This window comes from Hyla sarda, chromosome 3 (assembly GCF_029499605.1).
Source record: "Hyla sarda isolate aHylSar1 chromosome 3, aHylSar1.hap1, whole genome shotgun sequence".
Taxonomy (NCBI): Eukaryota; Metazoa; Chordata; class Amphibia; order Anura; family Hylidae; genus Hyla; species Hyla sarda.
This window is the reverse complement of record NC_079191.1, coordinates 289,308,001-289,334,531: the sequence shown is the minus strand read 5'-3', so window position 1 is coordinate 289,334,531 and position 26,531 is coordinate 289,308,001. Positions and strand designations below refer to the sequence as shown.

The 26,531-nt window shown below is 45.1% G+C and overlaps 1 long non-coding RNA gene across 1 annotated transcript in view; it reads right to left on the bottom strand.

Moving 5' to 3' along the window:
- Nucleotides 1-26,531, bottom strand: part of LOC130362409 (uncharacterized) — an 85,656-nt gene that overhangs the window by 15,181 nt on the left and 43,944 nt on the right. Inside the window, exon 2 of the long non-coding RNA XR_008891408.1 lies at nt 18,454-18,532. This is a non-coding gene — a long non-coding RNA (uncharacterized LOC130362409). The remainder of the gene's footprint in view (nt 1-18,453; nt 18,533-26,531) is intronic.

Sequence of the window (26,531 nt, the reverse complement as noted above, 5' to 3'; positions counted from 1 at the left end):
TGGATGATGATGAAGGCGGCAGTGGTCTTCAACCTGCGGACCTCCAGATGTTTCAAAACTACAACTCCCAGCATGCCCGGGCAGCCATGCTGGGAGTTGTAGTTTTACAATAGCTGGAGGTCCGCAGGTTGAAGACCACTGATTGACAGGCGGTGATGATGAAGGGGGGGATGATGACAGGGTGATGATGACGGGGGTGAAAATGACAGGGTGATGATGACGGGGGTGTTAATGACGGGGGTCTGGAAGATGACAGGGGGGGGATGATGACATGGGGGATGATGTATTTCCCACCCTAGGCTTATAGTTGAGTCAATAACTTTTCTTTGGGGTTTTAGGGTGAAATTAGGGGGGTTGGCTTATATTCGGGTCGACTTATACTCGAGTATATACGGTAGTTCATGAGGTTGAAAATAGACCAGAGTCCATCAAGTACAACCTATATCCCTAATGAGTCCCGACTGAGTTGAGTTGATCCAGAGGAAGGCAAAAAAAAAATTCATACTAGAGGTAAAAATTTCTTCCCGACTCCAAATATGGCAATCAGAATAAATCCCTGGATCAACGTTCTGTCCCTATAAATCAAGTGTATGTAACCAGCCATGTTATTACTCTCGAAGAATGCATCCAGACCCGTTTTTACAGAGTTCACCATGACCACCTCGTCAAGCAGAGAATTTCACAGTCTCACTGCTCTTACAGTAAAGAACCTCCGTCTGTGCTGGTGTAGAAACCTTTCCTCTAAACGTAGAGGATGCCCCCTTGTTATAGATACAGTCCTGGGTATAAATCATGGAAGAGATCTCTGTACTGCCCCCTGATATATTTATACATAGTTATTAGATCTCCCCTAAGCCTTTTTTTTCTAAACTAAATAACCCTAATTCTGATAATCTTTCTGGGTACTGTAGTCCTCCCATTCCCGTATTACTCTGGTGGCCTGTCTTTGAACCCTCTCCAGCTCCACTATATCTTTCTTGTACACTGGTGCCCAGTACTGTACACAGTATTCTATGTGTGGTCTGACTAGTGATTTGTACAGTGGTAGAATTATTTCCTTGTCGTGGGCATCTATGCCCCTATTGATGCACCCCATGATTTTATTAGCCTTGGCAGCAGCTGCCTGACACTGGTCACTACAGCTAAATTTACTATTAACTAAGACTCCTAAGTCCTTTTCCATGTCAGTCGTCCCAAGTGTTCTCCCATTTAATACATAATCCCAGCCCCGATTTTTCCTCCCCATGTGCATTACCTTACATTTATCTGTGTTGAACCTCATTTGCCACTTACCAGCCCAAACTTCCAACCTATCCAGATCCATTTGTAACAGTGCACGGTCCTCTATAGTGTTTACCGCTTTACAGAGTTTAGTATCATCTGCAAAGATTGCTACTTTACTATTCAATCCCTCTACAAGGTCATTAATAAATATATTAAACAGAACAGGACCCAAGACTGACCCCTGTGGTACCCCACTAGTAACAGTCACCCAATCAGAAAACAAAAATCCAGATATACGACATCCAGCGATTGCCCCTGGTCCAGTCTGGAGCTTACCTCCTCATAGAAGCTGATCAGGTTAGTTTGACAGGACCGATCCTTCATAAAGCCATGCTGATATACATTTATTTTTATTAAGATACTCCAAAATAGCATCTCTTAGAAAACCCTCAAACAATTTACATACAAGGGAGGTTAATCTAACAGGCCTATAATTCCCTGGGTCACCTTTTGTTCCCTTTTTAAATATTGGAACCACATTTGCTATGTGCCAGTCCTGGGGAACATTCCCTGTTACTATAGAGTCCTGGAATATTAAAAATAGGGGTCTGTCTATAACATTACTTAATTCCTTTAGAACACGGGGGTGAATGCCATCTGGACCTGGTGATTTGTCTGTTTTGATTTTTTGTAGACGGCACTGTACTTCTTCCTGGGTTAGACAGGTGACCTGTACTGGGGAGTTTACCTTATCTCGCTGTATTTCACCTGGCATTTCATTTTCCTCGGTGAACACAGTGGAGAAGAATTTGTTTAATATATTTGCTTTTTCCTGATCCCTGTTTATAATTTCTTCCTCATCATTTTTTAATGTGCCTACACTTTCATTTTTGACCTTTTTGCTATTTATATAGTTAAAGAACATTTTGGGGTTAGTTTTACTCTCTTTGGCAATGAGTCTTTCTGTCTCTATTTTTGCAGCTTTTATGTGTTTTTTACATATTTTACATTTTTCTCTATAGCTTTTTAATGCTTCTTCACTGCTGTCCTGTTTTAGTATTTTAAATGCTTTATTTTTGTCCTTTATTGCCCTTTTAATGTTTTTATTTATCCATATTGGTTTTCTTTTCTGACCCTTTTATTCCCATAAGGTATATATTTATTACAGTGATCATTTAAGATATCTTTAAAAGTCTCCCATTTAGTGTCAGTATTCTTGTTTTTGAGGACAATATCCCATTTTATATTGTTAAGGGCTTCTCTGAGCTGATCAAACTTTGCCTTCCTAAAGTTCATTGTTTTTGTGGCCCTTCGGGAGATTCCCTTATTAAAGAATAAGTTATAATGTATTATATTATGATCACTATTTCCCAGTTGTCCTTTTACCTGCACATTAGTTACTCTGTCAGGTCTGCTGGTTAATATTAAGTCTCGTCGGGCGCCCCCTCTGGTCGGGCGCCCCCTCTGGGACAGATAATTGTCTTTAGCTATAGTCAGAAACCTGTTTCCTTTATGAGATTCACAGGTCTCAGTCTCCTAGTTTATATCACGATAGTTAAAGTCCCCCATTATTATCACCTCCTTTTTGATTTGCTGCCTTGCTTATTTGCTTCAGTAATTGATCTTCTGCCTCTTCCATTATGTTTGGCGGCTTATAACAAACCCCTATCAGAATTTTTTTTTTATCTCCATATATTTCTACCCATAATGACTCCACATTGTTGTCTCCCTCCCATATATCCTCCCTACCAAATCTGTAGGGTAACCCCTCGATAACAAACTGCATTGCAGATATTGCAATATTGTCATAATTATTATTAAGGCATGTTAGCCTTGTATATTATCCAAAGGGTATATCTTTCTTGAGGGGAAGGGGGTGGAAACTGTTGAATTTCAACTGCAAGTGTTTCAGCAGTTTTTCTATATTCAGATAACAATGATGCTGCAGTAAAACAAAATGCAAATTGTAATACTACAATACTAGATCAAATTGATGGGTCTGAAGAACTAACATCCCCACTGGGTGCAGTATCAAATTGTGACCAGACAAGCCACCTTACGGGCATGGGTCTTCTTCCTCCCCACTCTAAATGCAATGAGACTTTCCATAGTGTATGAGTTTTGTACCTGAGTACAGATAGATCAGCTACCTCCGGTGATTTCCACAGCCATGTACAATTGTTAACACATGGAACACTACTGTTCAGTGATACAATAAGTGAGTGCCATGCCCAGACCCCATGATATATCACACTTAATATTTACCTTGATAAGTCCACATACATTGTTCCAACAGGGTGCAATGAAAGAACACACCCACCATATGTGCATGAATGTACCTACATGGGGCTGGCATCTCCAGAACATGGAGTTAGTTTGTGGAAATCTGTGATTCAAGCGAGCCGGTGTGTAATACCATCGATACGTTAGGATTTGAATGGTAAGGTATATAAGAAAGCCCACTGCTCATCTGATATAGCAAGATCTCTTTCCCACTGCTTCTTAAAGATGGACTGGGAGGATAGAGAGAGCACTGTAAGCAACTGATACACCTTTGGGGGTTCCCAGCCACTCACGAAAATAGCATGTAAATATGGGGGAATCCACAAGTGTCGCAATTGTAACAATTAATAGAAATCCCAGTAGTGGATAGGGAATTTGTGTCTAATATCCTCAAAAGGTCATAGGGAGAAGTTTTCGCTAATTAGCCCTAAAGAAGATAAACCCACAGCTTCCCAGTTAGAGAAGTCTGTATGGGGAGAGATTGGATAACACTTATCGGGAAAGATTCATAGGACAGGGGGTTCAGGAGGTGGGAAGAGATCCATATTGCAAATGTGGGACTAACAGTGGGAAGGTTCTTCGTTAGAGCCAAGACCCAAAGAGAATTGGGTACAACCCGATATATAGAGGCCTCCATGAAAAGCCAATGAGAATCCTTAACACCTCTCCACCATTGTTTGAGCTGTAGTAAGTGAGTAGGTTGATACTAGTTGAGGAAGTCTAGGCAACCCAAGCCACCACATTTGGTAGGTAAATATAGAATTCAATGTCACTGAATGGCAACACCCTTAAAATAAAGTCATATAAATAGCAGCGTCCATAAACAGAGGGATCCGGTTTAACATGCAAGGGGTGATATAATGGATGATATTCAAGAATGTCACAGTTCAGGGAGCGATATGCAGTATGCCCAGAGCCAAGGTAGGCTATAGTAGTTGTGGAAGGTGGTTGCTATACATAATAGGTGAATAACCAAGGCTATTACTTATTCATTACCTATGGCTACTGAGGAATAAGACAGCCGTCTTGAAACGCGTATAGCCTCGGTTATTCACCTATTACCCATAGCAACCACCTTCCACAACTACTATAGCCAATCTTGGCTCTAGGCAGCGCTGCAGACCCCCTTTTCTGGGACCTTTGTAGATTGCACGTGTGATCCTCTCTCTCCAGGGACTGCGATTATCACATCCTCTGTGACACCCCTTCTCCGGCCGGACGCATCTCCGTGCCAGCCTGTTTTGCCGGAACTATCTCCTCCACTTTACTAGGACCGCACACGGACTCAGAGGCCGGACGCCACTCCATGCCAAGGCCGATGGATACTCTCACCATGAGACTGCCACTCTCGAGGATGCTGGCTGTACTTCCCCAGTAAGTGGAATATTACCAACGGCACACAGGTACTATCTATTACCATTGAACTGCTATCATCAGCTTTCTTCCTCCTGTGTCAATATTGCACATTGCATATCGCTCCCTGAACTGTGACATTCTTGAATATCATCCATTATATCACCCCTTGCATGTGACACTTTATTATATATGACTTTATTTTAAGGAAGTTGCCATTCAGTGACATTTTATTATATTAATATTTTAATACTATTTTTTGTTACCATATTAACATCTGGCGCAAGGGCCCTGCCTAGATGTAAGTTATTATTTTGCGAATAAAACGTTATATTGTACCATATTTTACTGCTATCCTCGATTCAGGTTTGATATATTTTTTATATTATTTGTGAATATTTACCAATAATTCACTATCACTTATCAATCACAGATTTAATTTTTTTAATTTTTAATTTATATTCTAAATTAATATATTGATTCTAAATCATTACATTAATATTACTATACACATTTAATACCATTTTTACACCTTCCTTGTCCATTTCTATACTTTTTTCACTATCCCTGAGGACTGGTTCTATATAATTATTAATTATATATGCCTCTCACTCTACTAGGTCTTTCTGGGATTTAGACCAATCCGGTTAACCTCAGGATAGCATACCTGAGTGAGCTACACATACCCCTTTTCCATTAATTGTAGAATTCGAGATGCCACTCTTGCATGTGATCCCTGCCAAATATACAGTACCTAAAAAGCAATGATTGTAGGGATTAAATAACAGAAAGGGGGATTTTAACTGGACGATTATAAATATATATAAGATTTTTGGGAGCAGGAACATCTTTGCCACCACTTTGCGGCCCATCCAAGATGTCAGCTGAGAGTTGGGAAGTGAGGATAGAATGATTAGAGGAGACTAGTTTTGAGAGAGCTGACGTGAGGAGGACACCTAGGTAAGTGATAACATCAGTAGCCCAAAGAAAGGGATACAGAGAGGTGCAAGTATCCACATCCAGTACGAGGGGCAATATGGTAGATTTAGAGGGGTTCAGTTTATAAAGACTGGCTGTACTAAATTCTTGTATTATTTTCATAACAGCTGGAAGAGACTGAAGAGGAGATGTCAATGCAATGAAAACATTGGCCCTGATTTACTATTGTAAACCCAACATGTTTTGTCGGGTTGTGCGACAGATTCTGTCTCATTGTGCCAGAATTCTGTCTCATTTCGCAAGAAATTAAGAAAAACCTGACCAACTCTCCATTTTACTGAAAAAAATGAAAAAGGGGCATGGCCGGCGGGGGAAAGGGGTATGACCCCGAGATTTTAACAAAAACCCAACATATATACTAAGGTTTCCACAGAAAATGTGGTGGATTTCAGCTGAGGAAAAAGTACAGATCAGAGCATATGTAAAAAAAAAATCAAAATGTAGGGAATCCTTAGTAAATACCATGGCAAAAAATTGTAGAGAATTAAAACCCAAAAAGAATTAAAACACTCCACTAAACACTCCAGTAAATCAAGCCCATTGTCTACAAAGAGCCCTTAAAGGGGTTCCCCGGTGCTTACACCCTCTTATCCCCTATCCAAAGGATAGGGGATAAGATGCCTGATCGCGGGAGTCCCGCAGCTTGACGTCAGGAGCGTGACGTCACACGGGGGCGGAGGCGTGATGTCACACGTCCTTTGGATAGGGGATAAGATGTGTAAGCATTGGAGAACCCCTTTAATGATTTTCCTTCTGCCTCACTTTTACCCCAGAAACCTCGGCATCCAGGTGAATTTGCCTATCAAACTGCTCCATAACTAATGTAACAATGAAGGGGGCACCCCTGCCAGATACCATTAGTGATCGGGAATGGCAAAGAAAGGGACCCAAAGTAAAAACCCTACCTGAGGGAGTAGTATACAGTGCCATAAGAGAAGTAACATTCTCCCCAGGAAACCCAAATTTATTGCAAATAACCCTAATGAACCTGGTCAAGGAAAGAGCAAAGAACCGATCTGCATCGCCGCAGCAATGACATTGAGAAAGCACCTTGTACCATCGTATGACTGATGACCCTTAATAAATCAAATCTGATCTTTATGGACCAGTGATGGAAAAACATTGGTGAGATGATTGGCCCATAACTTTACAGCTTGACATGTTGAGTAATGAAATCGGGCAGAAGTTGGCGGGGACAGTTGGCGGCTTGCCTGGTTTGGACAAGGTGACAACAATCGCCTCTAACATTTTAGATGGAAAAATAAATGTACTAGCTATTATATTGAAGATATCCATAAAATGAAGGGCCAGAATATCCTTATGTGTCTTGTAAAACTCATTCACCAAGCCGTCCGGGCCCAGCGACTTGGTTGCCTTGAGAGTTCCAATCACCCCAACAACCTACTGGACATGAAGGGATATATAAGGGAAGAAGCATGGAGAGGATAAAGCTTTAGAAGAGATATAGAAGATAGAAATGCAGAAATAGAGTCAGGAGCGGGTCAGAGTACTCAGACGAGGAAGCAAGCTTCTAGAGCGTTGCATAGTAGAAGGCAAAAGCATCCACAATAGCCAACGGATCAAACACCTTGGTGCCATTTGAGAGGGTGAGATAGGGAATGTGGCTTTTAAATGCTCTAGTCTTGTTGTCTGGGCAAAACTTTGCCTGGTTTATTTGCCTGCCAATGTGTGGAAAGGCGTAGGCACCAGATCGTATTTGTATAAATCTAGAGCATGTAAGTCCGCAGTGAGTTGTGATATACAAGAAGCTGTTTAAGGGTCAAAACGAGCCTTATTTTTTTCTATGCAGTGCAGCAAGTTCTTCCTGCAATTTGGGTCTTTTAGCTCTAAGCTGTGTCTTATGGTAGGCAGTTTGTCTAATAAGCGTACCGCTATCAAAAGCTTTGAAAGCATATGGTACAGACGACTACTGTGATACCAACCTCTTGTTTAATGCAAAGAACTCTGCAATATCCTCAGTCAAGAGAGGTTTAACTTATTTATCTAAATAAAAGCTGTATACCTGATAATACTCTGATTCATCCAGAGAAGAGAAGCGCCTTGGCAATTGAAATCCCAATTTCCTCCTGTTGGAGTCCTACTGTGATTTTGAGGTTTAAAATTTGAGAGCTGTATGACCTAAGGACTAGCTTTCCAGAGGGAACAGGAAGGTGAGTTAGACAGGTCCTGTATCTTAATTGTTATCAGACCAAGATACAGTCTGTATGGTAGACTCCTCCACCAACTGCAATAACAAAATAAGGAAATAATCTATTCTGGTATACACCCTGTGAAGGTGTGAAAATAACAACTCCTATTCTCCTGGGTGTGGAATTCTCCAGACATCATAGAGTTCCTGTTTAGAAACTACATTAAACATAGGAGTCAGTTCAGAAGGTGAGGTCACCAGGGTAGAGTCAATAGACTGCCACAAGGGAGCATTAAAATCCCCCACTTATAGGATATGACCAGAAGGGGTATTTCTCCTTACTTTAGCTTAAACAGAGAGAATACAAACATGTTGTTGTCTATGAGGTGCATACATAACTACTATGGTATAACTTAAGGCATTAATTTAGCATTTTAAGAGGGGCGTGGCTTGGCGCTTCCTGGAGATGGCCGCCTGAAAAGCCACCTACAGCAACTAGTGACCGCTAAACTCCTGCATTTCTACTCAGGAGACTGTACTAACACTCCCTAATGTCTTACAGATCCCACAAATGGGCAAAAGCAGGCACCAGGGTGCACAAACTTACAGATTTCTATGCCAGCCCGGGCACCCCATGCTTCCAAGATGGCGCTGGCCCGTCTTCTCCGGCGTGCTTGGACTCCCTAGACTTCCACATCAGCACCAGTGCACGAGATGGCTCCCTACTTGAACAGCAGAGAAGATCCACCACTCTGGCTCTTTCTTACTGCTCCTCTCCAGTGGCTTCTTTGCCAATTGCAGAACTTACTCTGCCAACATCGGGTGGAAGAAATGACGGGCGCCATATTGCTTCTCACTCTGCTCCGGCCTCCCTGCTGAGTTGCAGCCCACTGAAACAATGCCAGAGGATGCAGGTGGGTGACTCGGATCTTGCTATGAATAACCCCATACCACCTGTACTGGTTGAAGTCTAACTAAGTCAGCCTACTTCTGATACTCCAGTCACAGATTTAACCCTTAAGAACATGCTGCTCGCTCTCCATCAATCCATACATATGGACGTGGGCCAGATGCTGAAGCCTGTGAGAGCAGAATTAGCTGAAGTGCAACAGAGGGTTTTGCATGCTAGGTGATTTTGCCTCCTCTCATAACAACCTCATTGACGCCCATTATGATTTAGAATCGGAAGTGACAAATCTCAGGGCTAAGGTTGTCGATCTGGAAGACAGGTCTAACAGAAATAATGTTAAATTCAGGGGTATCCCCGAATCTGTGCCCCCATCTGCTCTGCAACAATTTCTCCAAGAATATATTAAGCAAGTCCTGCCTGACTGCTCTCAGCTAGATCTGGCTATTGACAGGGCCCATAGGGTCCCCAAACCATCTCATTTAGCTGATGATATTCCATGAGATGTACTTGCTCGTTTACACTTCTAGCAAATTAAAGATCAACTGATGTATGCTGCCAGGAAACAACCTCCTCTACAGGGGGACTTTGCTAAGATTACCTTTATATACAGATTTATCAGCAGCCACGCTTCAGCAGAGGAGATCCTTTGTTCCCATAACATCTGTCTTAAGGATCACAAAATCATGTACCGCTGGGGGTTCCCGGTGCGTCTGTTGGTGCAACATGACAACACTCTTCATGTGATCAGATCGGTGGAGGAGGGGTACATGCTTGTTAATAAATGGAATCTGTCTGGTAAACAGACAGTTACACAACCTAATCCCCACCATCTCAGGTAGCCCCTGAGTGGCAAGTTGTTGGCTCAGTGAAATTAGGTCATCAGAACGCAATCTTATGGATTTGTTGGTTCTCCAGCCGTCCCAGCATACGTAGACTATGCTCTGTGCTTTCCTAATATCTGCTTATGCTTGCAGTTTTTTCCTGTCCTGTTTTCTCCAGATTCATTCATTGGAAGTTTATGTTTTGGTTTACTGTTTTTTTTTCTAGGTAGACTCCAGCAGCTGTAATCATCAAGAACATACAGGACTCTCCGAATTTTCCTTTGAGGTTGTTATTTACTTATAGCATTTATGTAGGGCCATCATGGTACTAAAATTTATATCTCTAAATGTACATGAGTGGAATAGCCGATATGAAAGGGCAATGGTCTGGGCTGAAACTAAAAAATTAAAGGGGCATGTTATTTGTGCGCAAGAGACCCACCTGCTTGCTAAGGACATGCAGAGGGTAAAAAATACTGCATTTCCCTATATCTTCCACGCACATGCCACTTGAAAATCCAAAGGTGTCCTCCTGGCTATTAAAAACTCTGTGGCTTTCTCCCTTAGCCACTGTATTTCTGACCCCCAGGGCTGGTACTTATTGGTTGTGGGCCTACTTAATAATGTCAAATATACAATTGCAGCGGTATATGCACCCAATCAGGGCCAAGGCAGGTTCATACGCAAAGTTCTACACAAGGTAGATCAACATAGACAGCGCCACCTCCTACTGTGTGGCGACTTCAACACAGTTGTTGACCAAGCTTGGGATTGTACCTCTGGTTCACACTCAGGATCACATGACCTAGGGAATATTCTCAGTGTGGAAGGCCCAACATACCACTGAAAAAGATTTAACATTTTTGTCAGCTTCTCAAAATAGTTACTCCCGTATAGACCTTTTTCTCACTGATAGAGAGTCGCTGTTCAATACTATAGATACCTCAATAGGCCAAATTTCGTGTTCAGACCACGCACCTATAATACTATCCATTAGAGAGTCAAATGTATAAGCTGTTTATGGACCATGAGAAAAGCATGCAAAAAATTAAAGCTACCATGTACGCATGTTCCAATAAGGCAGAAAGACTACTAGCAGCTAGGATTAAAGGTAGAAATGCCAAAGCATTTTTATGGTCTTCCTCCGGAATAGGCAAATTAACTGATCCATGTGACATAGCTAACAGGTTTAAAGATTTTATGCCTCTCTTTACAATTTCCATAGCGATTCTTCTACTCCTCAGCCTAGCTCGGAGTCCATAAACAGCTTTCTCTCCTCAGTCCAACTCCCTACCCTATGGTGACCAGTTGGCTTCCTTAAATGCTCCAATATCAGAGCTAACGCTAGACAATATTCTCAAATCTTTACCTTCTGGAAAATCGCCAGGCCCAGATGGCCTCAATAATGAATATTTCAAAATGTTTTCCCCTATCCTTAAACTGCCTATGTTGCAATTTTTCCATGTAGCTATGGAATTCAGTTCCTTCCCCCTAGAGAACCAGAAAGCTCTGATTGTGACGCTACCTAAACCGGGGAAGGACTCGGATGTCCCCCAAAACTTTAGGCCCATTTCGCTCCTAAATTGCGATTTAAAGATTTATGCCAAATTGTTTGTGGCTAGATTAGCGAAAGTTTTCACATCCTTGATTGCTGAAGACCAGTCTGGGTTTGTGAAAGATCGCCGATCGTCAGACAATCCTTGCAGAGTACTTAACTTGATACATCATATTAATGTTCATAAGCTACCTTCCATCTTAGTTGCCTTAGAAGCCGAAAAGGCGTTTGATCATCTCCATTGGAAATATGCATTTGCAGTTTTGGAAAAGGTTGGGCTAAGTGGGAGTTTTCTACAGGCATTACGAGCTCTGTACTCTCGACCTTCTTCCCAAGTATTTTCCAATAGTACGCTTTTGGATACCTTTTTTCTATCTAATGGTACCCGTCAAGGTTGTCCCCTCATCTTTATTCTTTCAATAGAACCTCTGGCCCAGGCGATCCGAAACTCCTCTACAGTTGTGGGTGTCCCTGTGGGCAATGCATCCCATGTTATTTCTTTATATGCAGATGATATTATCCTATGCCTGTCCAATCCCTCTGTCTCTCTGGCCGCTGCTCTAACCCTGCTTTCCGGATTTAGTTCGCTCTCTTACTATAAACTCAATAATTAAAAATCCCAGATATTATCGTTAAATGTCCCTTCGGTTTTATTATCCATTCTCACTTCTCAATACCCGCTAGATTTATAAAGCAGTTATAAAATACTTTGGCATTACTCTCACACCCACCTTCCAATAGTTATATCCTTCTAATTATTTGCCCTTTCTACAATGTTTTCTTTCTGAGTTGCAGTCCCTGGGGAAAGCGGAACTGTCATGGCTTTGCAAGGTTGCAGCTTTCAAAATGTCTGTACTCCCCAAACTGTTGTATTTATTTTGCACCCTGCCCATACATGTCCCTCTATCGTTCTTCACCAAAGCTAGAACCCTCCTGTCTCCTATATTTGGTGTGGTTCTTGCCCTAGAATCCCTCATTCTGTAATTATAAATCAGTAGGTAGACTGGGTATGACCTACATTTTTATTATATTGCTACCTTAGTCAGTCTAATGCGTCCTTTATGGGATAATCGGCCTGATGTTCTGTGGGTTAAAATAGAAAGCCAATATGCCTCAGTGGCGAACCCTCGGGCCCTATTCTTTTTTGTTTATTTGTGGAAGTTGAAGGCCCCTGCTCATATGACCCCTCTTACCTCTGCAGCTTTAATGTGTTGGGAATTATTACATAGTTTTTCTAATCCATCAATACATAGCTAGGGATTGCAGGCTCCATTTTCTCTCCTTCAGGAAGCTATCCTGGGATTTAACCCATCTCCGTAGATTGAACAAGGTGTTGCCACTATAGGCCACCTCTATAAGGACCAAACCCTATTGCCTTTTCCTGATCTGGTTAAACATTTTAATATTCCTTCTGGGCAACTTTATAATGTTTTGCACATTAAACATTTCCTAACCCAACATTTGAATACACCACCCTTGACAAAGAAGATGTAAAGGTCGAAAACCCGTTTGCCACTATGAATAATCATACTGAATTAACACTGACGGCTGCTATAAAGGCCTAGGAAATTGTAAAAATATATTAGGAGACGTATTTTTTAATATACAATATCATTGGATCAAGTTAATTGAGCTAAGTTATTGAAACAAAATGGCTGAAATGACCTTTGAAACATGTTTAAAATATATGTTGAGCTAGTTGAATCCTATAGATAGAATTCCTAAGCTAGAGGTATTTCATGACATACTATATACTATTTTAAGGGAATAGTCCTGTTGAACCTTCAGAGAAGTACCATATATGTAGGGTTAGTAGTATCCAATCAGATAACAAGGTAACCATGACATAATGTATACACCCATGAGATATATATAAATTCAGCCAACCCACTAAGAGGAGATATATACTAAATAGGTATATTTATGGATAGTAGACACAGGTTTACTTAGGATAAACACGCCCACATTTGTAAAAGACACACTTCAAATATAGTAAACACACCCATGCTGTATGTATGGTATATAAGCCAATGAAGGAAGCTAAGCCAAGGAGGAAGGAAGGCCTCAGACCTTCAGACCAGACCAATTAGCCTGATGAAGGATGCTAACAGAGGAAGCCTGTCACGATTCGGCTTACGGGTTGTGGATCCGCTGTGTCAGCGAGGGATTGGCGTGGACCGTGCTAGTGGACCGGTTCTAAGAGGCTACTGGTTTTCACCAGAGCCCGCCGCAAAGCGGGATGGTCTTGCTGCGGCAGTAGCAACCAGGTCGTATCCACTAGCAACGGCTCTACCTCGCTGACTGCTGAGAAGGCGTGGGACAGAAGGACTAGGCAGAGGCAAGGTCAGACGTAGCAGAAGGTCGGGGGCAGGCGGCAAGGTTCGTAGTCAGGATGGATAGCAGAAGTTCAGGTACACAGGCTTTGGACACACTAAACGCTTTCACTGGCACAAGGCAACAAGATCCGGCAAGGGAGTGCATGGGAGGAGGTCAGATAAGGGCAGGGAGCAGATGGAAGCCAATTAAGCTAATTGGGCCAGGCACCAATCATTGGTGCACTGGCCCTTTAAGTCTCAGAGAGCTGGCGCGCGCGCGCCCTAGAGAGCGGAGCCGCGCGCGCCAGCACATGACAGCAGGGGACCGGGACGGGTAAGTGACCTGGGATGCGATTCGTGAGCGGGCGCGTCCCGCTGTGCGAATCGCATCCCCAACGGCCATGACAGTGCAGCGCTCCCGGTCAGCGGGACTGACCGGGGCGCTGCAGGGAGAAAGACGCCGTGAGCGCTCCGGGGAGGAGCGGGGACCCGGAGCGCTAGGCGTAACAGTACCCCCCCCCTTAGGTCTCCCCTTCTCTTTGTCCGGTAACTGCCTCCCCTGGGATGAGGACACCGGGAAAGAATGGAGGGTTTCCTCAACGGCAGGCAGTACAGCAGGAGTGGGAATGGGGAGGGAGGGCAGAGGGCGAGGCCTGGCACGGGGCAGTGTGACACCAGGACGGGGGCCATGGGGAGGCACAGAGGCTTGCCTGACGGGACTGGGAGGGGGGGAGAGGCACTTCCTGTGGCAGGCAGAGTCCCAGTTCCTGATCTCCCCGGTGGTCCAATCAATGGTGGGGGAATGAAGCCGGAGCCAAGGCAGACCGAGGAGGACCTCAGAGGTACAGTTGGGGAGAATGAAGAACTCAATCCTCTCAAGGTGGGGTCCAATAGACATGAGGAGGGGCTCTGTGCGGTAACGCACGGTGCAGTCCAATCTGGCTCCGTTGACCGCGGAAATGTAGAGCGGCTTGACGAGACGGGTCACCGGGATGCTGAATTTATTAACAAACGACTCCAAAATAAAATTTCCAGAGGCACCGGAGTCCAAGCAGGCCACGGCTGAGAGGGAGGAGTTGGCTGAAGAAGAAATCCGCACGGGTACCGTGAGACGTGGAGGAGCAGACTTGGAACCAAGAGACGCCACACCCACGTGAGCTGGGTGCGTGCGTGCGTTTCCCAGGCGTGGAGGACGGATAGGGCAATCCACCAAGAAATGCTCGGTACTGGCACAGTAAAGACAGAGATTTTCTTCCCTACGGCGATTCCTCTCTTCCTGGGTCAGGCGAGACTTATCCACTTGCATGGCCTCCTCGGCGGGAGGCCCAGGCGTAGATTGCAACGGATACTGTGGGAGAGGTGCCCAGAGATCTAAGTCTTTTTCCTGGCGGAGCTCTTGGTGTCGCTCAGAAAAACGCATGTCAATGCGGGTAGCTAGATGGATGAGTTCTTGCAGATTGGCAGGAATCTCTCGTGCGGCCAGCACATCCTTGATGCGACTGGATAGGCCTTTTTTAAAGGTCGCGCAGAGAGCCTCGTTATTCCATGATAACTCGGAAGCAAGAGTACGAAATTGGATGGCGTACTCGCCCACTGAAGAATTACCCTGGACCAAGTTCAACAGGGCAGTCTCGGCAGAAGAAGCTCGGGCTGGCTCCTCGAAGACACTCCGGAGTTCAGCGAAGAAGGCCTGGACTGTGGCTGTGGCAGGATCATTGCGGTCCCAGAGCGGTGTGGCCCAAGACAAGGCCTTTCCTGAAAGAAGGCTTACTACGAACGCCACCTTAGACCGTTCTGAAGGAAACAAGTCCGACAACATCTCCATATGCAGGGAACACTGAGACAAAAATCCACGGCAGAGTTTAGAGTCCCCATCAAATTTGTCCGGCAGGGACAAGCGGAGGTTAGGAGCGGCCACTCGCTGCGGAGGAGGTGCAGGAGCTGGCGGAGGAGATGGTTGCTGCTGTAGCAGAGGCAGAAGTTGCTGTAACATGGCGGTCAACTGCGACAGCTGCTGTCCTTGTTGGGCAATCTGCTGCGATTGCTGAGCGACCACCGTGGCAAGATCAGCGAGACTTGGCAGCGGCACCTCAGCGGGATCCATGGCCGGATCTACTGTCACGATTCGGCTTACGGGTTGTGGATCCGCTGTGTCAGCGAGGGATTGGCGTGGACCGTGCTAGTGGACCGGTTCTAAGAGGCTACTGGTTTTCACCAGAGCCCGCCGCAAAGCGGGATGGTCTTGCTGAGGCAGTAGCAACCAGGTCGTATCCACTAGCAACGGCTCTACCTCGCTGACTGCTGAGAAGGCGTGGGACAGAAGGACTAGGCAGAGGCAAGGTCAGACGTAGCAGAAGGTCGGGGGCAGGCGGCAAGGTTCGTAGTCAGGATGGATAGCAGAAGTTCAGGTACACAGGCTTTGGACACACTAAACGCTTTCACTGGCACAAGGCAACAAGATCCGGCAAGGGAGTGCATGGGAGGAGGTCAGATAAGGGCAGGGAGCAGATGGAAGCCAATTAAGCTAATTGGGCCAGGCACCAATCATTGGTGCACTGGCCCTTTAAGTCTCAGAGAGCTGGCGCGCGCGCGCCCTAGAGAGCGGAGCCGTGCGCGCCAGCACATGACAGCAGGGGACCGGGACGGGTAAGTGACCTGGGATGCGATTCGCGAGCGGGCGCGTCCCGCTGTGCGAATCGCATCCCCAACGGCCATGACAGTGCAGCGCTCCCGGTCAGCGGGACTGACCGGGGCGCTGCAGGGAGAAAGACGCCGTGAGCGCTCCGGGGAGGAGCGGGGACCCGGAGCGCTAGGCGTAACAAAGCCATCTTAGAAGGACTTTCCAAGATGAATCCAATATAGAAGTCAAAGCTGGTGAGGCCAGTCTGAGGACATAGGGCGATAGGGTGGGGTCAGACCAACCGCTTCTACACCACTTGAGAACCCAGGAGAGCATATATTGCCCTCGCACAACACTTATGCCACATTACTCCTTTGTTTAACTTGTCCTCCCAAAATGCCACCTGTATATTGCTGCTATCGTATTTTATGCCAGATATCTTACAATGCGGAACTGTATGGCTTCCAAACTGAGCTGTATACTATGAGTCCACCTACGTTTATTTGTTGTTTGTTTATTCGTTGTTTGTTTATATTGTCTGAACCCTTTTATGTGTTCCTATATTATTTTACTCACATATCTATCAAGCGAATCTTAAGTATACTCCGCTTTTATGCAGAATAAATGAGAAATGCTTTCTATTTTGTTGTACTTCATCTAGTACTGATTAAAATAGTAGCAGCATTCTTTGTAGACATTCAGTGTTTCCAGATTCCTCTTGTTCTTTGCATTTGCCTACGCATTATTATTTGATGTGTTATGTATATGCACATTCTGTAATCTGTTAAAACTCCAATAAAAAGTTTTGAACCACAATTGAGCATTTTAAGATCAAATATTGGCCACCACTGGCTATGGCAACCACTCCTTTTTCATGGAGGGCATGTGCATAAACTTAAGGGTAATGCTTGTTATGGAGATGGGTAGAGTTGGGTGCCAGCAGGTGAGTCTCATCATCATCTGGCTTCTGTCCACACCACAGAATGCTTGTATGGGGGAGTTCAATCCTTTTACATTTAGGGAAACTATTTTGAGCACCATTGGAAAGGTACATGAGGACCGCAGTAGGCAAAAACTCTCCACATAAGGAAGGCCCAGTGTCAGTTAATATCACTAAAGATCATGACATTCAGTATATAAGGTCTAGGCAGTAGTACAAATAAACAAACTAAAACAGGGAAATATACACACATGGTAGATAACTGAAAGTTCAACAGTAAGGATTATAGAAACAGTGACCTGGTAGAAGGCCATCCCAGAGGGAAAAAGGAACCAAAGGTACCATATTTACTTGTGTGCTAAACCGCAGTGGCGTTGCTAGGGTTGGTGTCACCCGGTGCGGTAGAAAATGGTGTCACCCCATACCTACCCCTCCCCCCCCTCCACATAATAAAGTTTTTAGTCTGTTGTGACGGATGCCACTGGTGTAGCACATTGTGAAAAATTCCATTATAATAATTAAATATACCAATTGCCACAGAATGGAAAAGCGCTAAAGAGGTTTTCACCATTTAAAACTACAACTCCCAGAATTACTTAAATGGGTACTCCACTGGAAATTATTTTCTTTTGAATCAACTGGTGCCAGTAGTTAAAATCTGAATCCTTCAAGTAAGTAATTTACAAACCTGTTTAACTTTCTGGCACCAGTTGATTCAAAAGAAAATATTTTGCAGCTGAGTACCCCTTTCAGCAGTGGTGAGGTTATGCTGGGAGTTAAGTTTCACTCATCTTAACTGCAGAACTTACAAGTGACTACAGCTCTGATAGGACATAATGAGGAGAATACACAATAATATCAGTGACTACAGGTGATGTCTTCTCTATAGTGAGGAGAATACACAATGATATCAGTGACTACAGGTGACGTCTTCTCTATAGTGAGGAGAATACACAATGATATCAGTGACTACAGGTGACGTCTTCTCTATAGTGAGGAGAATACACAATGATATCAGTGACTACAGGTGACATCTTCTCTATAGTGAGGAGAATACACAATGATATCAGTGATTACAGGTGACGTCTTCTCTATAGTGAGGAGAATACACAATGATATCAGTGATTACAGGTGATGTCTTCTCCATAGTGAGGAGAATACACAATGATATCAGTGATTACAGGCGACGTCTTCTCTATAGTGAGGAGAATACACAATGATATCAGTAACTACAGGTGATGTCTTCTCTATAGTCTTTCCTTATCTAATTCAGATGGAACATACCACCGGGTCCAGCTAAATGTTCTCTCTGCAGCACGTGACGCCCAGACGGCTCCTCACTATGTCAGCGCATTCTGATCCTCTATATGAAAATAATTATTATTATTATAAACCTGCCAGACACTGTATCCTCTAAATATAATAAACTAGTATACACTAGGGCTGCACTATATATCGCAAAAACAATCGAATCGCGATTTTTGCTTTTTGTCATATATCGATATGGCCCCCGGAAAAATTTGCGATTATCTGCTCGGGCGGATCCCGTGTGTGGCTGCAGTGCAGGCCGGCCAGAGCAGATAAAAACAAATTTAAATATTAAAAGTCTGTGTTTCCCAACCAGGGTGCCTCCAGCTGTTATGAAACTACAACTCCCAGCATGCCCGGACAGCCAAAAGCTGTCCGGGCATGCTGGGAGTTGTAGTTTCACAACAGCTGGAGGCACCCTGTAGAGAAACACTGATCTAAGTAAAGGGCGCAGGGATAAAAAAAGAATAAAAACATTATGCTCACCTCTTCCCGGTCCCTGCAGCTGTACACCTCCGTGCGGTCCCGGTGTCTTTATATAAGCTGTGGGACCTTTACCTTCAGCCAATCACTGGCCGCAGCGGTGTCACATTTCAAGCCAGTGATTGGCTGAAAAGTAAAAGTCCTCAAAGGTCTGCAAACACACACAAACCTAGCGTGTGTGCTGCCGGGGAGGAGGAATGTGACGGGAATATGTGACAACGGGTGGAGGGGGCAGAATGTTAAAGGGGGGAGGGGGGCCAGAATGTTAAAGGGGGGGAAAAGGGGAATGTGACAGGGGGGCAGATTGTGACGGGGGGCAGAATGTGACAAGGGGGGGGCAGAATGTGACAAGCGGGGGGAATATGTGACAGGGGCAGCAGAATGTGACAAGGGGGGGAGGATATGTAACAAGGGGGGGGAATATGTCACAAGGGGGGGGGATATGTAACAAGGGGGGGAATATGTAACAAGGGGGGGCAGAATGTGACAAGGGGAGGTGGGGGAATATGTAACAAGGGGGAGCAGAATGTGACAAGGGGAGGGGGAATGTGACAAGAGGAGGAGGGGGCAGAATGTGACAGGGGGGGGGGAGATGTGAAATGGGCATAAAATGGGTGAATAGTTGTAAAATTGAGGAGATTGGACATGAAATAAGGGGATTTCACTATTTATTTATTACATTGCATCACATATCGAAATCACAATATTTAGGCCCATAATCGCAATCGCACATTTTTCCCATATCGTGCAGCCCTAGTATACACTACACTCTATGAATATAAACCTCACACACCGTGCCCCCAGCAGTAGCACCCCCATCATCCACCAGCTGATGCTATTACCACAGAACAGGGGGGTAGGGGGAATGGGGGGGGGGCCCTGGCAACACCCCCCAGCAGTAGCACCCCATCATCCACCAACACCCCCCCCCCCATTCTCCCTACGGTAATAGAATCAGCTGCTGGATTATGGGGGTGCTACTGCTGGGGGAGGGTGCTGGTGGATGATGGGGGTGTTACTGCTGGGGGGTGCTACTGCTGGGGGGGTGCTGGTTGATGATAGGAGTGCTACTGCTGGGGGGGGGTGCTGGTGCATGATGGGGATGTTACTGCTGGGGAGGGTGCTGGTGGATGATGGGGTGCAGCCTCATGATCCACCAGCAACACCTCCCCCCAGAAATAGCACCCCCATCATCCACCGTGACCAGCAACACCTCCCCCCAGAAATAGCACCCCCATCATCCACCAGCACCCCCCCCCCCTGCTGGATGATGGTGGTGCTACTGCTGGGGGGTGCTGGTGGATGATGGGGTGCAGCCTCCTCATCCACCAGCAACCCCCCCCCAAGAAATAGCACCCCCATCATCCACCAGCACCCCCCCCCCCTGCTGGATGATGGTGGTGCTACTGCTGGGGGGTGCTGGGGCGCAGCCTCATCATCCAGCAGCAATAGAACCCCATCATCCACCAGCACCCCCCCCTTCTGGATGATGGTGGTGCTACTGCTGGGGGGGTGCTGATGGATGATGGGGTGCAGCCTCATCATTCACCAGCAACACCTCCCCCCAGAAATAGCACCCCCATCATCCACCAGCACCCCGCCCCCCAGCTGGATGATGGTGGTGCTACTGCTGGGGGGTGCTGGTGGATGATGGGTGCAGCCTCATCATCCACCAGCAACACCTCCCCCCCCAGAAATAGCACCCCCATCATCCACCAGCAACCCCCCCCTTTCTGGTTGATGGTGGTGCTACTGCTGGGGGGTGCTGGTGGATGACTGGGTGCTGAGGGCCGGGGGGGGGGTTGCTGTCAGCGTTGAGGACCGGGGGGGGGGGGGGTGCTGTCAGCGCTGAGGACCGGGGGGGGTGCTGGTTGGAGCTAATTGAGGGGGGGGGGGGGCTGGCTGGCAGAGTGGTGTCACCCCATCAGCCTGGTATCACCCGGTGCGGTCCGCACCCCCTGCACCCCGGTCACAACGCCACTGCTAAACCAGCAAATAGATAGAGGTCTGCACCTAAGATGTGAAAAGTTACATGGTCTTATGTTTGCCACGGGAAACAAGAGTCCGACATCTTTCTGGGTGGATGGTCAGAAGAGGAAGGGGGCCGTTAATCCTCCAGTACAGGGAGGCCCCATTCTTGGCAAAAACAAAGCAGCTTCTTCGTAGAAAAAGCTGCATGCTTGAAGCCCTGGTAAGTGATAAGGATGACCCTTATGTTTCTGAGGATTGATCAATATATTAATACTGATATGCCATTGCTGATGCTGGAAAAAGATAATTGTTACCTACCCCTTAACTCATATACCCAGCTTGCTATCTGCTCGTGACTAAGATGGAGGCCTTGGGATGACGCCAGCAGGACCGAGATAAGGAGTAAAAAGACAAAATTTCTGACGGACAGAGAACTCTTGAATTTCCTGGTAGAGGAACTTCTGCCAAGAAATTAATGGACGCTAGATATGTTAATATATATATGGACGCAATACTCAAACAACCAATCAAAATGTAACATAGTGATTTTGACATAACAACTAAACCTCCTCTTTTATACAAATTTAAAAACTAAACGTACTTCCTGGATTAAATATAACTCACTCTGGAAACTCTCATGAGAGCTCCTCGGGAACAGCTCTGAGTTTTCCTGCTGAAAAAGAGTTTTTACCAATTCCTGTCTGGTGTAGACAATCAGCAGTATACAGCAGTGGTCAATCACATTTGAAAGCCTCACCTCAAGCCATCCTTGACAGTTGGTGTCAGAAGTGGACCCCACCCACATGTGACCCCATTTTGGAAACTACACCCCTCACAGAATTTAATAAGGGGTGCAGTGATCATTTACACCCCACTGGCGTTTGACAGATCTTTGGAACAGTGGGCTGTGCAAATGAAAAATAAAATTTTTCATTTTCACGCACCACTGTTCCAAAAAATCTGTCAGACACCTGTGGGGTGTAAAGGCTCACTGTACCCCTTATTAAATTATGTGAGGGGTATAGTTTCCAAAATGGGGTCACATGTGGGGAGTGCACTGTTTTGGCACTATGGGAACTTTGTAAACACACATGGCCTTCAATTTCGGTCACATTCTCTCTCCAAATTCCCAATGGTGCTCCTTCTCTTCTGAGCATTGTAGTTCGCCCGCAGAGCACTTTACATCCACATATGGGATATTTTCTTACTCAGAAGAAATGGGGTTACACATTTTAGGGGGCTTATTTCCTATTCTCCCTTGTGAAAATAAAAAATTTTGGGTAACACCAGCATTTTAGTGAAAAAAAAATTTATTTTCATTTTCACATCCAACTTTAACGAAAATTTTTCAAACACCTGTGGGGTGTTAAGGCTCATTATACCCCTTGTTACATTCAATGAGGAGTGTAGTTTCCAAAATGGGGTCACATGTGGGTATGTATTGTTTTGCGTTTATGTCAGAACCCCTGTAAAATCGGCCACCCCTGTACAAATCACAATTTAGGCCTCAAATGTACATAGTGCGCTCTAACTCCTGAGCCTTGTGCGTCTGCAGAGCATTTCACACCCACATATGGGGTATTTCCGTACTCAGGAGAAATTTCGTTACAAATTTTCTTTTTACCGCTTGTGAAAATTAAAAGTATGGGGCAACACCAGCATGTTAGTGTAAAAAATTTTATTTTTTACACTAACATGCTGGTGTAGACCCCAACTTTACCTTTTCATAAGGGGTAAAAGGAGAAAAAAAAATTGTAACGCAATTTCTCCTGAGTACAGAGATACCCCATATGTGGCCCTAAACTATTTCCTTGAAATACGGCAGAGCTCCAAAGCGAGAGAGCGCCATGCGCATGTGAGGCCTATTTTGGGGATTTGCATCTGCCACCAATACCCTACGGCAGTGTTTCGCAAACAGGGTATCTCCAGCTGTTGCAAAACTCCCAGCAGGCTCCTTTTTGGAAACATTGCCGTACAAGAAAAAAAAAAATTCTAATTGGGGGGGGACTGTGTAGGGGTATATGTATATGTAGTGTTTTACTTTTTATATTGTATAGGTTTAGTGTAGTGTTTTTAGGGTACATTCACACGGTTGGGTTTACAGTGAGTTCCTCGCTGGGAGTTTGAGCTGCGGCGGAAAATTTGCTGCATCTCAAACCTGCAGCACAAAAGTCACTGTAAACCCGCCTGTGTCAATGTACCCTGTGCATTCACATGGGGGGGGGGGGTGCAAACCTCCAGCTGTTGTAAAACTACAACTCCCAGCATGCACTGACAGACCATACATGCTGGGGGTTGTAGTTATGCAACAGCTGGAGGCACATTGGTTGCGCAACACTGAGAGTTTGTTACTTAACTCAGTGTTTTGCAACTAGTGTGCCTCAAGCTGTTGCAAAACTAGAACTCCTAGCATGTACAGTCTCTCAGTGCATGCTGGGAGTTGTATTTTTGACACAGCTGGAGGCACACTGGTTGGGAAACACAGAGTTAGGACACAAATTCTGTTTCACAACCAATCTGTCTCCAGCTGTTGCAAAACTGCAACATTCAGCATGCATTGACAGTCGAAGGGCATGCTGAGAGTTGTAGTTTTGCAACAGCTGGAGGCACGCAGCTACAACTCCCAGCATGCCCTTTGGTAGTCTGTGCATGCTGGGAGTTGTAGTTATGCAACAGCTGGATACACACTTTTTCATAGAAAAAATGTGCCTCCAGCTGTTGCATAACTACAACTCCCAGCATGCACAGACTACCAAAGGGCATGCTGGGAGTTGTAGTTGGAACTCCAGCTGTTGCAAAACTACAACTCCCAGCATGCCCTTTGGCTGTGCATGCTGAGAGTTGTTTCTAAGCATATATGTATGCCTCTGGCACGTCCAGACAGGCAATAACCGGGGCAGACCTGGGGGTCCTTGTAAAGATCCCCGGTTGCCCAGGTAACCAGCAGCACCCCGCGATAGATGCAGGGTGCTACAGGAGAGAGACAGAGGGAGGCCCCTCCCTCTGCCAAAACTCCTTACAGCTCACGGTCAGACCGCGGCTGTAAGGGTTAAACTGCCGGGACGGAAGTTTTCTTCGGTCCCTGCAGTGCGGCAGATCCCCTCCCACCGGGGATCACACACAGCACCCTGCGATCGCGCTGCAGGGGTGACAGAGGGAGCTCCCTTCCTCTGTCAGAACACTTACAGCCAGCGGTCACTTACGACCGCGGCTGTAATGGTTAAACTGTAAAGGACCACTCTGATTGGTCCTAGCCCGGCAGCAGTGACCCTCAGCTGTCTGTGACAGCTGAGGGTCACCCGATTGCCACCGCTGTTTAGGAGCGGTGACAGTTAGAAACTTAGAGTATAGATGTCCTGGTGCCGGAACGGCCGCCAAACAGGACGTTTATACTCGTCCATGGTCGTTATCGGGTTAATAAGATTTCTTTTGGATTTTTTTTGGACTATAGGGAATCTAACAGACATTCTTGATTTGGAGAATGTTTTGCTGGATTTAGATTTTTGACATTTTTCGATCTACTCAGTGGATGTGGTCAAGGAAATTAAAAGTGCTGTAGATTTTTGGAGATTTGTTCTATTTTTCTCTGGTAATAGGAATGTGCATCTGGTAAATTTTCCGCAGGGTACTTTTGATATATTTTTGTATTATACCAATCAAGTAAACTTTTGTACTGCTGGTAACTGAATTGAGAGAGAGAGAGATATGATTGTACCAGTTCAGTAGATATGCCAGAATGCAACTTTTTTGTACTGCTGAGGTAATATTCCAGTTCAGTAGATGTACCAAGTGATAACTTTTGTGTATGGTACTGCTGGTAGTTCCAGTCCAGTATACTTTTATTGTATCCTTGGTAGATTTTTTGCGTACTGCTGATATGTATATTGTTGTTTTATATTTTTATTTTTGTTTTAATCTATATATATAAAACTCAACGTGTGTATGTATGTATGTATGTGTGTATGTTCCAGCATCACATCCAAATGGCTAAAGATATTAACATGAAACTTGGCACACATGTTACTTATATGTCAACAACAAACATAGGATAGGTGATTTAACCCTTACTCACCCCCATTTGCCAGGGGCGGGGTTTATGTTTAAAGTCCCATACAAGTCAATGGGAAATATATGTTACTGCATAACTTCCAAACGGCTGGAGATATTTTGATAATACTTGGTCACATGTTACTTATATATCCACTTAAAATATACGATAGTTAATTTAACCCTTAACTACCCCCATTTGTGAGGGTCGGGGTTTTTGTTTAAATTCTCATGCAAATCAATGGGAAATGTATGTTCCCACATAACTTCCGTACGGCTGGAGATATTTCAATAACTGGTACACATATTACGGGTCGGGTTAGGAGGTCGACATAGGAGGTCGACATATGTGGTCGACATAGGAGGACAGGATAGGAGGACAGGATAGGAGGTCGTGAAAGGAGGACGGGATAGGAGGTCAGGATAGGAGGAAGGGAAAGGAGGACGGGAAAGGAGGACGGGAGAGGAGGTCGAGATAGGAGGACGGGAAAGGAGGACGGGAAAGGAGGTCGAGATAGGAGGATGGGATAGGAGGTCAGGATTGGAGGTTGGGATATGACAACAATATATGAGGACGGGATATGAAGTCTAAAGCTTCCTTCTTTGTTTATTTTCCTCCCCAACAAGGATTAGGAAGGAAAAACCGGGCAACGCCGGGTACTCAGCTAGTTTATAATATATATCAGTTTAGTATACTTTTTTACCAGATGATTAGCATCAGGAGGCAAACTTTGGTTGACACATGCACCCTTTTTTTTTTTTAGTGCTGAACAGCAATTTGTGTACAGCCAATCAACTGAGAGATCTTGCTAATAGGGTAATTTACAGCCCTCACTCTTCCTGAGACTTCAAAAGCTTTAAAACTGTTCAATTCCTGCACTGGTTAACTATTTAAAGATAAGTATGAACTGTTTGCCCTGTGCATTTAAAAGTTCATCCTCCTACCTCCCTGGGTGTCAAGAGCCACGTGACATAGTGATGCACCGTGAGGGAAAGATGTGTCTTGACAAAATAAAAATGTCTGTAGGCAATTTGCCTGAAAAGGGTAGATTACACAAAGATTTATTGTCTGAGGCTCTTAAACAACATAAAGGGATTTTAGAAGATAATGGTTTGCTGGCATCTGCCCAAGCAGGGCACCGTACTTCATGCGCTTTTGCTAAAGAAAGATATGTGGAGGAGGAATGCAGAGATAAGAAAGGGAGAGTTATTATGTATTTGCATTACAAAGATAGAGACCTATCACCACTCTATAATGATGATGATCCTAACTCTTGGTTGTGTGCCCATTGTGGTCAGCAAAACCTGCCCTCAGCAAGAAACTGTGTTTCCTGTGGCCAAGCCCGGCCTGTAAATGCTCCACCTTGTACTGCCACAGCACCTCTGTATAGTGCAAAAATTGAAACCCCCCAAAATGCACCAGCCCCACTATATCCCGTTCTACCTCCTTCTACCCTTCTACCGGTGGCCATGTTGCTGCACCCACTTCCTGTGCTGTCAGCCATCTTGGCCTACCCAGAAGTGCTACTCCACCCACTTCCTCTGCTGGCAGC